Here is a 10,417-nt window from a genome sequence, read left to right as displayed (position 1 = left end):
CGGGTCTAACTGGGCTCTGCTGGGACCTACCTCTTCAAGTCCCCCCAGTCCAATGTTCTTCTCATGAGTGTTTAATAAAGTGAGGTGAACTTTTGGACTTGAGCAAAGGGTTTTGAAAAGGGTTTTGTAAGGTTTTCCATGGGGATTCTTTCCGCGGAAGTCCTTGTCACTTGCAGAAATGCCCGAGTTTCCTGCTTGGTCTTTGGGTATGATGCGGGTAGGTCTGTAACCTCCTCGCAAGTCAGGAGCATTGAGTCCCAGTTGTATGTATTTTCCATGAGGTTTTGGTAGTTTTGAACATAGTGATCAATTATGTTAAGACCACCAATTCCATCCTGGAGCTTCAAACAACGTAGTTCTCGATGTTCCCGCTATGCGGGGATGCTATTTCCGTTTCCGCAAGCATTGCCCAGAAGATCCTTCTTGGTTTCAATTCCCAGCGGAGCGCTAGGTATGTGAAGGGTTTTGCCTTAACACTGTACCTGCGCTCGTCTTACGGTTACTTTACTCTCAAGGTATTCCTGGCGTCAATTCCCTGCGGGTGCTAGGTATGTGAAGGGTTTTGCCTTTACACTGTACCCGCACCTGTCTTATAGTTACTTGGTTGCCGAGGTACTTGGCTTCAATTCCCTGCGGGTGCTAGGTATGTGAAGGGTTTTGCCTTAACACTGTACCCGCATCCGTCTTATGGTTACTTGTTCGCCAAGGTTTTCTTGGCTTCAATTCCCTGCGGGTGCTAGGTATGTGAAGGGTTTTGCCTTTACACTGTACCCGCATCCGTCTTATGGTTACTTGTTTGCCAAGGTTTTCTTGGCTTCAATTCCCTGCGGGTGCTAGGTATGTGAAGGGTTTTGCCTTAACACTGTACCCGCATCCGTCTTATGGTTACTTGTTCGCCAAGGTAAGGGGGTATTTTCCCGCTTCTTTTTAAATTTTGAATTTTGAAATTCGAAAGGTTGGTGAAAAGATAAGTCCAAACCTTTGAAACGTCGTGCGACGGTTTCTTCTGACTGTGTCCGAACGTGCAGGAAGTTATGGTGACGTGACAGAACATGGTCATTCCAGTCGCTTTTTCAGGCGCGTGGGAGCGATTTTTCGGGCGCGTGGCCGCGAATTTACTGGCACACGTCCTTTCAACAGCTGTTGCCAGCTTGCTTTTTGCCACGTGTCATAGTTTCATTGCACATTTGATTTCTCTCTCCTCCGCATTAAATTCACCGCATTAATTGCGATTACTATATAAAGGGGGAGAGGGTTATTTGCAATTCACACTTTCCACTTTCATCTCTTCTTCTCAAGTAATTTCCGGCAAATTTTTCTGTTCAGTAAAGCATTACCCTGAAATCTCTTTTCGTCCTTCTTCCACCATGTCTTCTCATGATGCTGATGACCAGAAGACTGCTGGCGAATGCCAGTGCTCTCTTCCCGTCGATCTGTACCAGTATATCATCAGGAAGTTCATGCTCGAGTCTCTCGAGCCTGAGTTTCCTGAACCCCACCATACTGTGTACGATGCCCCTAGTGGCAAGATCGGGGTTTATGCTGCATTCTTTGTCTACGGGAACCTTAGGTTTCCGTTGACAAAGTTTGTGTACCGTGTCCTAGAGAGGCACGGTGTGCACCTGACAGAGGTGCACCCCATGGCCATTGCCAAGGTCCGGCACTTTGAGTGGGTGTGCCGGATACTGGGCCTTGAGCCCCTCGTTGATCGCCTGATGACCTTCTATACATGGAGGTGCATCCAAGGGTGGTACACTCTTACAACCCGTATCAAGGGTTTAAAGATCTGTACCACCGAGCGGAGTCTTCGCTCATGGAGAAGAGAGTTCTTCTTCATATCCGCTCGCGCCATCCCCATCGCCATGAAGTTCAAGAATGGCCAGGCGCTTCCGAACCTTCCCGCCCTCAACTACGAGGAGGCGGAATGGTTCTCGAAGATTTCCCGGGTCCAGTCCCCGGTTTTCCGTTTTCCGGAGTCGGCGATGGTGATGTTGGGGATGAGCCGGGTGTGGAAGGCGGCGAATGCGGATAAGGTTCCGATCGTCCTTGAATATGGTTCGAACTCTGTCCCTTATGGTACGTCTTGTTTCATTTTGCTGACTTCGATTTTTACTAACTTTCTTGTTGATTTCAGAGGGGAACGATCTTCAATCGCTCCTGAACCCGCGGGAGGAAGATGGTCCCGCGCGGATGGGTACTCGTGCTCTGGACGAGAGCGAGTTGCCCATCTTAGAGCAGACCGCGGGTCGGTTCGTGGAGGTTTATCCGCCAGGCCAAGAGATCCTGAGCCACCGACGGCCAGGTAAGCCTATCTTCTACCCTGAACCTCTCAATGCTGTGCCTGCTGCTGGAGTTCATGACATTTCTTCTTCTGAGGAATCCGCAGAAGGTCCCCCACTGGTGCGGAAGAAAAAGGCTGCCGTCGGGAAGGGCAAGGAGAAGGTGGCCTCTACGGCCGACCCGGTAATCCTATCTGACTCGGAGTCAGATAATGCAGAGGTGGCGGGGAAGCCCGGTGGTGAGGAGACCACCGCTCCGGAGGCTGCAGGTGTTACCTCCGGGGAGGCAGCGACGACGACGGTTACCGGTGTCAAGAGGCCGGCTCCATCGGGTTCGCCCCCGCTCGTCCGTGCGTTCAAGCTCAAGAAACCCCGTGAGTACCCCCATACTTCTTGTCTAGATTTGTTGTTTCAAATAAATTTTTCTAACACTTTTGCTTGTGCAGGTGTGGATGTTGACGCATTCCAGGGTGGAGTTGGAGCAAGTATTCCCCCGCCAATGACGGTAGGCTCGGTCAGCCTTCCCGAGGCGTCGACCCAGGCGTCTACGCCTGCTTCCGCTGGTTCCAGCCTTCCTGAGGCTGTTCCAGCTGAGAAGGTGTCTCCGCCGGCCGTGAGTGCAATTTTTACAGCATCTTTCACGGAGCCGGCGGTTACTGTTGCTGAGGAGGTGGCGCCGAACATGGCAACCACAGCGGCTGCCACTATACCTGCGCCACCGGCACCGATGGCCGGACCATCAGGTATGCGCCAGGCTTCCCGCCGATCTATGCCACCTTCCCGTCTGCCTGACCTGTTGGATGGATTTCCTTTAGGTTCAGGTGATGGGTTTGGCGGCTATCGGCCTGTTATTGACCCTACAGGTACGTAGGGTTCTTTTTTTTTCCCTTATATATTTTTATCATCTTTTCCTAACTGCCTTTGTTTCTTTTGCAGTGTCGGATTCCAATGAAGTGTATGTTCCAAGATGGAACATACGCCGAGGAACAACCCTTCGCACCCCTGTGGAGTGCGTGGACTGGGCTCGCCACGCTGCTCCTCCTGGTGCGTTGGGGGAAGCCATGGCTAGCTACCAAGAGGGTAGGCTAACCAATGAGCTTCGGGTTCTCCAGGCCCGGACGCAGCCCCGCGTCGAGCTGCTTTGTCGTGAAAACGACAAGTTAAAAGCAGCTCGCGCCAAAGATGTATCTGAAGCGCGGGCTCTTCGGGAGGAGAACCGGCAGTTGGCCGCTGCCGCAGCCGAGAAGGAGAAGGCATTCAAGGCCCTCGAGGTTGAAGTCCAGGCGCGACTCGAGGCCCGCTCCAAGGCTGCCCAAGCTGTGAATGAACAGCTTCGGCTGGCCAAGGAGACTGCGCGAAACTCAACTGAGAGGGCTGCCAAGGCTGAAGCTGTTGCTGAGCCACTTCGCGAAGAGAATGAGCAGCTTAAATGCAAATTAAAGGCTCTTCAGCATGCTCATGACGCCTTGGCAATGGAAGACGCCAAGAAGCTGCAAGAGATTCTTGACCAGAGGGGGGTGCTTGACCAAACCGAGCGGAAGCTTAAGGGCGTCGAAGAGGCTGCCGCAAAGGAAGTATTACTTGCCAATCTGAACCAAAGCGAAGCCGAACGCGCCCGTGACGAAGTGCAAGCTACCCTCCAATGGCTACTTCGAGAAGCGTTGCCTCAGGTATCCTCTTTTTTTCTCTCTTTTCTACTTGTAATTAGAAAATGTTCTAACTTGTAATTTTCTTTTGTAGGTTGTGCGTCGGGTCCTTTCAGAGACCTCTTACGACGATGCAATGAGCGCAGCCCTCAACGCTTCTCATGAGGATGGGGAGAAGACTGGTTTCCTGCTTGGTCTAGGGTTTGCTGAGAGAGGCTTTCCGCCCTCCAACTTCCCTTTATTCAATGTTAATACTGAAGTTGCTTATGACCAAGCTGTGAACCAGTATGCTGCCTTCCCGCATCCAGTGGTGGAGAAGGTGAATGAAGCTGCTGCTGCTGATGATGGGCTAAACATCCTTAAGGCTTTCCTTGGGCAGCCACGCTCAGACGGTGCTGGTCCAAGCGGAGGTGGCCCTGAAGCCTGATCCTGAAGATCTCTTCCCACCGTTAGGATAGACAGCTTTGTATAGATTTCTTTTAGGCGGGTAGTTACCCGGCCACTGTTGTAATACATCATTGAAATATTAATCTTTTTGCGTATAAGACTGTTATTTCCTTCTTTGGGTTCCTTGCTTTATAAACTTATGACTTGCATACTTAGTTTAAATTAGCAATTTTCCAAGTGTTCAGAATAAGAACCTTTGAACGTGGTTGATAGTGGGTTAAAGTTTCGCTTCCTCCTTCGTGATTGTGCGGGTAGAACCGTCACTTGCACTTGGTAGGATGGCTAAACTTTAACTTTTATCTAACCTGCGTGCTGGTTTTTCTTACTTTTTTAGGATAAGTTAACCTTTGAACGTGGTTGATAATAGGTGTGAAGTTTTGCTTCCTCTTTCGTGATTGTGCGGGTAGAACCGTCACTTGCACTTAGTAGGATGGCAGAACTTTACCCTTATCTGACCTGCGTGTAGGTTTCTCGTCTTTTGAGGATAAGTTAACCTTTGAACGTGGTTGATAATAGGTGTGAAGTTTTGCTTCCTCTTTCGTGATTGTGCGGGTAGAACCGTCACTTGCACTTAGTAGGATGGCAGAACTTTACCTTTATCTGACCTGCGTGTAGGATTTTCTCATCTTTTGAGGATAAGTTAACCTTTGAACGTGGTTGATAATAGGTGAAGTTTTGCTTCCTCTTTCGTGATTGTGCGGGTAGAACCGTCACTTGCACTTAGTAGGATGGCAAGACTTTACCCTTATCTGACCTGCGTGTAGGTTTTTCTCATCTTTTTAAGAATTTTGTTTTGAACCGTTCGATGCGCGGTTGTTGGTGCAGTTCCCTCGAATGATTCATGCGGGATAGACCGGCACTTTCATTTAATGGGATGAACTCCTTCAACTGACCTGCGTGAAGGTTTGCCACGTTATTGGGTTCGTGCGGGTAAGACCGCCTTCCCACGCAACGACTTCACGTGATATGAATGTCGTCCAGTGTTGGATAGTTTTAACCGTTCGACGCGCGGTTGTTGACAGGTTATTATTCAGTTTCCTTAATGATTCATGCGGATAGACCGGCACTTTCATTTTTGGGTGCTGAATTTTTTCCCTTTCAACTGACCTGCGTGAAGGTTTGTTACGTTATTGGGTTCGTGCGGGTAGGACCGCCTTCCCATGCAATGACTTCACGTAATTATGCGGTGAAAACCGGCATATTAGTGTCCAGAGAAGTATAAATGTAAAATCATCAGCTTCGATGTTCTAGAGAGAATCATTTCCATTAGAAGTGGCTCTTGGCCTTTTCTTTACAAATTGGAATTGATTTACATGCAAACTGTGTAAATGAGCTCCCTTCCATGTTGTTGGGATGGGAGCGCCATCGAGCCGACACGCACCTGTTTCGGGATCTCGTTCTTTACGCAGCATGTAGTCTATTGAAGCTGATTTTTTATTCGTGTTTACCCCAGCCGTGGTTCCACACGCACCTGCCTGCCTGCTTAGCTTTTATTTCGCCACGAGGTGCGCGAGCGTCCCATCTCTGACGAATGTTTCGACCATGTCTTTTACGTCTATGCATTCTTCAGTGTTGTGGCCTTTTGTTCTGTGATAGTCACAGTACTTGCTCCGATCAGCATCGTGACGATGTCGGATTTCTGGAGGCTTTGGCCATGGGAGCTCTTCATTAGCAAATATGTCAGTGACGCTTTTGGTAAGTGGCGTCCATCTGGGGTTCCGGTGCGGCTTTACATTATCCCTTTCACCCAATCGGTGTTGTAAGCCGGATGAGGTGTCAAAGTTTACCCTTGACTGCCAAATGCCTTGCTTCCGTTTTTTGTTCAATCGGGCGGTGAGGACGTTGTCCTCTCTCGTCCTCTGGGTGTAAAGGTTTGTGTTCTGCGGAAGGTCTCTACCCAGTTGCTTCTCCGTTTCCGCATAGCGTTTGGCTGCTGTCATGATGCCATCCCATGTGGATGGCATTCCATCTTTACCCGTTAGGGTGCGGATAAGCTCTGGGTCTTGCGCGCCCTGGATGAAGGCTGCGCGAACAAGATCCTCGCTGATATTGCCCAAACTTAACTTCTTTGAGTTGAAGCGAGTGATGAAGTTTGGCAGAGATTCATCTTCTTCCCGTGTGCATTTGAGGATTGTCCATTGCTCCTCGGTATACTTTCGCTGCTGGCTGAAGTGTTGGCTAAACTTCTGCTGGAAGTCTGCCCAGTCGTAAATGTGGTTAACCGGTAAACGATCAAACCAAGCCCTAGCAGCCCCCACCAGCGTCATTTGGAACATGTAACACCACGTGGGTTCCGTCCAATTGCTAACGGTTGCCCCCGCTATGAACCTGTTCAAATGATCGTCTGGATCAGATAGGCCGTCATATGTGCCTATGTTAGGCATTTGTTTAGCACTTTTCGGGGCAATTGCTTCAGCAATGTCCTTTGCAAATTTGGACGTTCCTGCATTTGTAACGTTTGGTCTGAACGTTTTAGAGAAGTCTCGTGGACTTCCATCTATGCTTTTTGGTTTGAAGGCTTGTCCAAAATGCCTTTTCGGTTGGGTTTCCGTTTCTTTACGCTTCCCTTTTGCTTTATGACGAGGGTTCGCGTCGGAGTCGGATTCCTCCGAGTCATCCTCCCAGTATTCGAATTCGTCGGCCTGTTGCACGGAACGCAAGCGTTCGTTCAACTCAGCCTGGAATTCCTTTTGTCGTGCCTCCGCCCATGCCTTGACTTCGTCGAGAGTCTGGCGGGGGAGTCTTCGTTTTTCAAACTGGGTATCGGTGGATCCCAGTAGGCGGTCATTTACTGCACTTGCCCCTGCTTTAGTAAGTGGGGTAGTGTTCGTAAAATTTACTTCACTTGCTCCGGCTTCGGTAGCCGGAGTAGTGTTTGTAAAAACTGTGTTGCCGGTATTCCCCCCAATAGCTGGGGTTGTGGTTACCGGAATTTCTCTAACCATCTTTTGTATAAAGTTTTGAAAAAACTGGAGAAAATTGTAGTTCTAGCTTTATGCACGGATGGCGCCAATGAAGAAACACTAACCGGACCCCGGGCAGGTTACTGGTAACCTGGGGGTTGGAGAGATGTTTCCCACGAGGGGTTAGACCCTTGGAAGATGGTTCTTCTGATAACCTGCAAAACAGACACCGTGAGCTCGTCACTGAGAAGGGGGGGGTTCCTCCTTGTGACCACCCTCCGGCGTGAGAATCAGACTAGATTGCTCTTTAAATATAAAAGTATATTAAGAGATTGCTAGAGCAGATATCAGGTATATTATGATGATAATGTAATAAGATATGATAAGATATGATGGTCATACCATTTGTGGTATTTATAGCCGAAGGTAGGTTTCCAAGGGGTTTAGCCGGCCCAACACGCTACCAACTGTAACCTATGCACGTGCCCTGCCTGTGAGTGGTGGATAGGTAGCGGCTGACACAGAGCAGGCGTGTCGTGCACTCTTCCTCTTCTGCCAACTACAGGCTAGGCACGTGGTATGGCAGGAGTTGGTGGGTAGGCGGCGGCTATTGGTCACAGTGCTGTGGCGTGCTGTCTGCCATGCTGCTGTCAGTGAGCTGTCGTATCTCTGATCAGATCTTTTGCCCATACCTCGTCAGGTACAGTAAAAGATCCTTCAGTATACGGACTGGCTTATTTGGGCGGGAGTATTCCCCCTCCCGCCTCTGTGCGGGATTGCTCCCGGCTTGGCTCATTCCTTCAGGTGACACTGAACGATTGAGAGCTAAGTGCCTTGTGCATGTAGCCATGCTGCGCGGGTGGCCTTCCCTAATGGCTTGTATCCGAGGCTGCGGGGACAGGCGGAGTCCTTCACCATTGGGAGGCATTTCCTGCGGGACCAGCTTGCGTACTGCGCGTAAGGACGTCACGTCTCTGAGCATGGTTGGTCCTGCGGATCCAGTTGGTCTCTGCGCAGACGTCCCTGTTTAAGGTGAGTCTTGCGGGTCTAACTGGGCTCTGCTGGGACCTACCTCTTCATTAAAAGTGTCCATATTTCTTTTTTTATTTGTCCCATTACACACGTCCACTTTCAAAATTTATTAGTCAATTTCTAAGTTTACCCTTAAACACATACAACTAGCATTAATAAATAGTATTGATGGACCCAATTTCACGGACATTATTGTCGTTTGATAGGCAAAAAAGTCAATAATTTAATCTATCTTAAACTTTATGTTTTTCAAACCATAACATTTTTAGTAGGACGGATGGAGTATTATTTTAGTATATTCTTATTATTATTATTATATTATTGAAAATGTGAAATGATTAAACCAGCGCGTGCATACCACCAAAGACCCCTCCTATCATCTGCTACATGTATTGTCACCATCACCTTCTCCCATTTCACCTTTTATATCTCCGATCCCCATTCCCACCACATTCCATCTCTCTCTAGTCTCCATCCACCATTACCCCCCCCCCCCTTCACTTTCTCCGCCCAGCTATGGTGCCGAGATCATGAAGGAGCGTCAACGATGGCAGCCTGAAGAAGACGCCCTCCTTCGCGACTACGTCAACCACTACGGCCCCCGAGAATGGAACCTCATCTCCCAACGCATGTCTCAGCCTTTGGACCGTGACCCCAAATCCTGCCTCGAACGCTGGAAGAATTACCTCAAACCCGGTATTAAAAAAGGCTCTCTTACCCCACAAGAACAGTCCTTAGTTATTTCTCTTCAAGCCAAGTACGGCAACAAGTGGAAGAAGATTGCTAATGAAGTACCTGGCCGCACCGCTAAACGCTTAGGCAAGTGGTGGGAGGTTTTCAAAGAGAAACAGATAAAGCAGCAGATACAGAACAGTAAAAAACCCGGTTTGTCAACCTCAGCTTCAAATCCTCCGTCAGCGCCTGTTGCAGTAGTCTCTGGTTGCTGCAGCTCTCCGGAGAGAGCTGTGCAAGGTACTTACGATCATATTCTTGATACATTCGCCGAGAAGTACGTTCAGCCGTACTTGAAACCCGCAATGCCGAATCTGAACTCGCCTATTCTTTCGCTCGGTTCAGGTTCGGGTGGTTCGAGATCCGAACCTGAACCTAGCGTAACTCCATCCATGGTGGCAGTTCCAGTTTCGCTGCCACTATGGATGAATAACAACGGGACGACGTCTATGACGTCGTCATCATCGACAAAGTCAGGCACGCCGTCTCCTTCGGTGAGCCTGACTTTGTCGCCGTCCGAACCGGTGGTCCTGGACCCGGTGGTGGTTCACTCGGTGCAGGACCACCGATTCTTCCCGGTTCAGCAAGTGGGGACGCTGGTACAGTACTGTAAGGAGGTGGAGGAGGCGAAGCAGAACTGGGTGCAGCACAAGAAGGAGGCCACGTGGCGGTTGAGCCGGCTGGAGCAGCAGTTGGAGGCGGAGAAGAGCCGGAAGAGGAGGGAGAAGATGGAGGAGGTGGAGGCGAAGATTCGGTGTATTCGAGAAGAGGAGACGGCGGCGTTGGGGCGGATGGAGGCGGAGTACAGAGAACAGTTGAATGCGTTGCAGAGAGATGCGGAGGGGAAAGAAGGGAAGCTGATGGAGGCTTGGAGTAATAAGCAGATGAAGTTGAGTAAAGTTGTTGAGCAGATTAATGGTGGGTTAATCCAACAGCATATGATTAGTGGACCTAATCATCATCATGGGTTAAGTTAAAAATAAGATTGGATTGATCAGTTTGTGTTGAGTTCTGTAGTGTGTTTTGTGATAGAGATCATGTAATGAATGGATAATTATTAGCAAGTAATCTTTCAGTTTTGTTAGTTTGTGTTATTGTTGTTGTGAATGGATGCTGTTGAATTGTAATATTTGTTTTAGTAGCTAGAAATTCAATAAATATATGTAGTACATGAAAATAAAAGTTAATAGGCAATTATAGCAAAAGAGTATATTGTTTGAAGTCGTTTAAAATGGAAAAGTTGGCGTTTGTGACATTTCAGATACCTCTCTATAGGATGAAAAAGGAAATCTATAAGCTTATTATGGGGGTGTTTGGGATTGCTTATTTACTTGTAACTAATTAACTTTTTTGAAAAATAATAAGGTGTTTGAGATTG

General features: G+C 48.7%; 1 pseudogene; it reads left to right on the top strand.

Moving 5' to 3' along the window:
- The first annotated feature begins 8,837 nt into the window (after positions 1 to 8,837).
- Positions 8,838 to 10,016, top strand: LOC143582470 (transcription factor AS1 pseudogene; annotated as a pseudogene).
- The last annotated feature ends 401 nt before the right edge of the window (positions 10,017 to 10,417 follow it).

The sequence above is a fragment of the Bidens hawaiensis genome, unplaced genomic scaffold (genome assembly GCF_021521415.1).
Source record: "Bidens hawaiensis isolate Kalapana, Puna unplaced genomic scaffold, B.hawaiensis_p1.1 tig00031751_1, whole genome shotgun sequence".
Taxonomy (NCBI): Eukaryota; Viridiplantae; Streptophyta; class Magnoliopsida; order Asterales; family Asteraceae; genus Bidens; species Bidens hawaiensis.
Note: the sequence above shows the minus strand (reverse complement) of the source record. Positions and strands in the feature narration are given on the sequence as shown.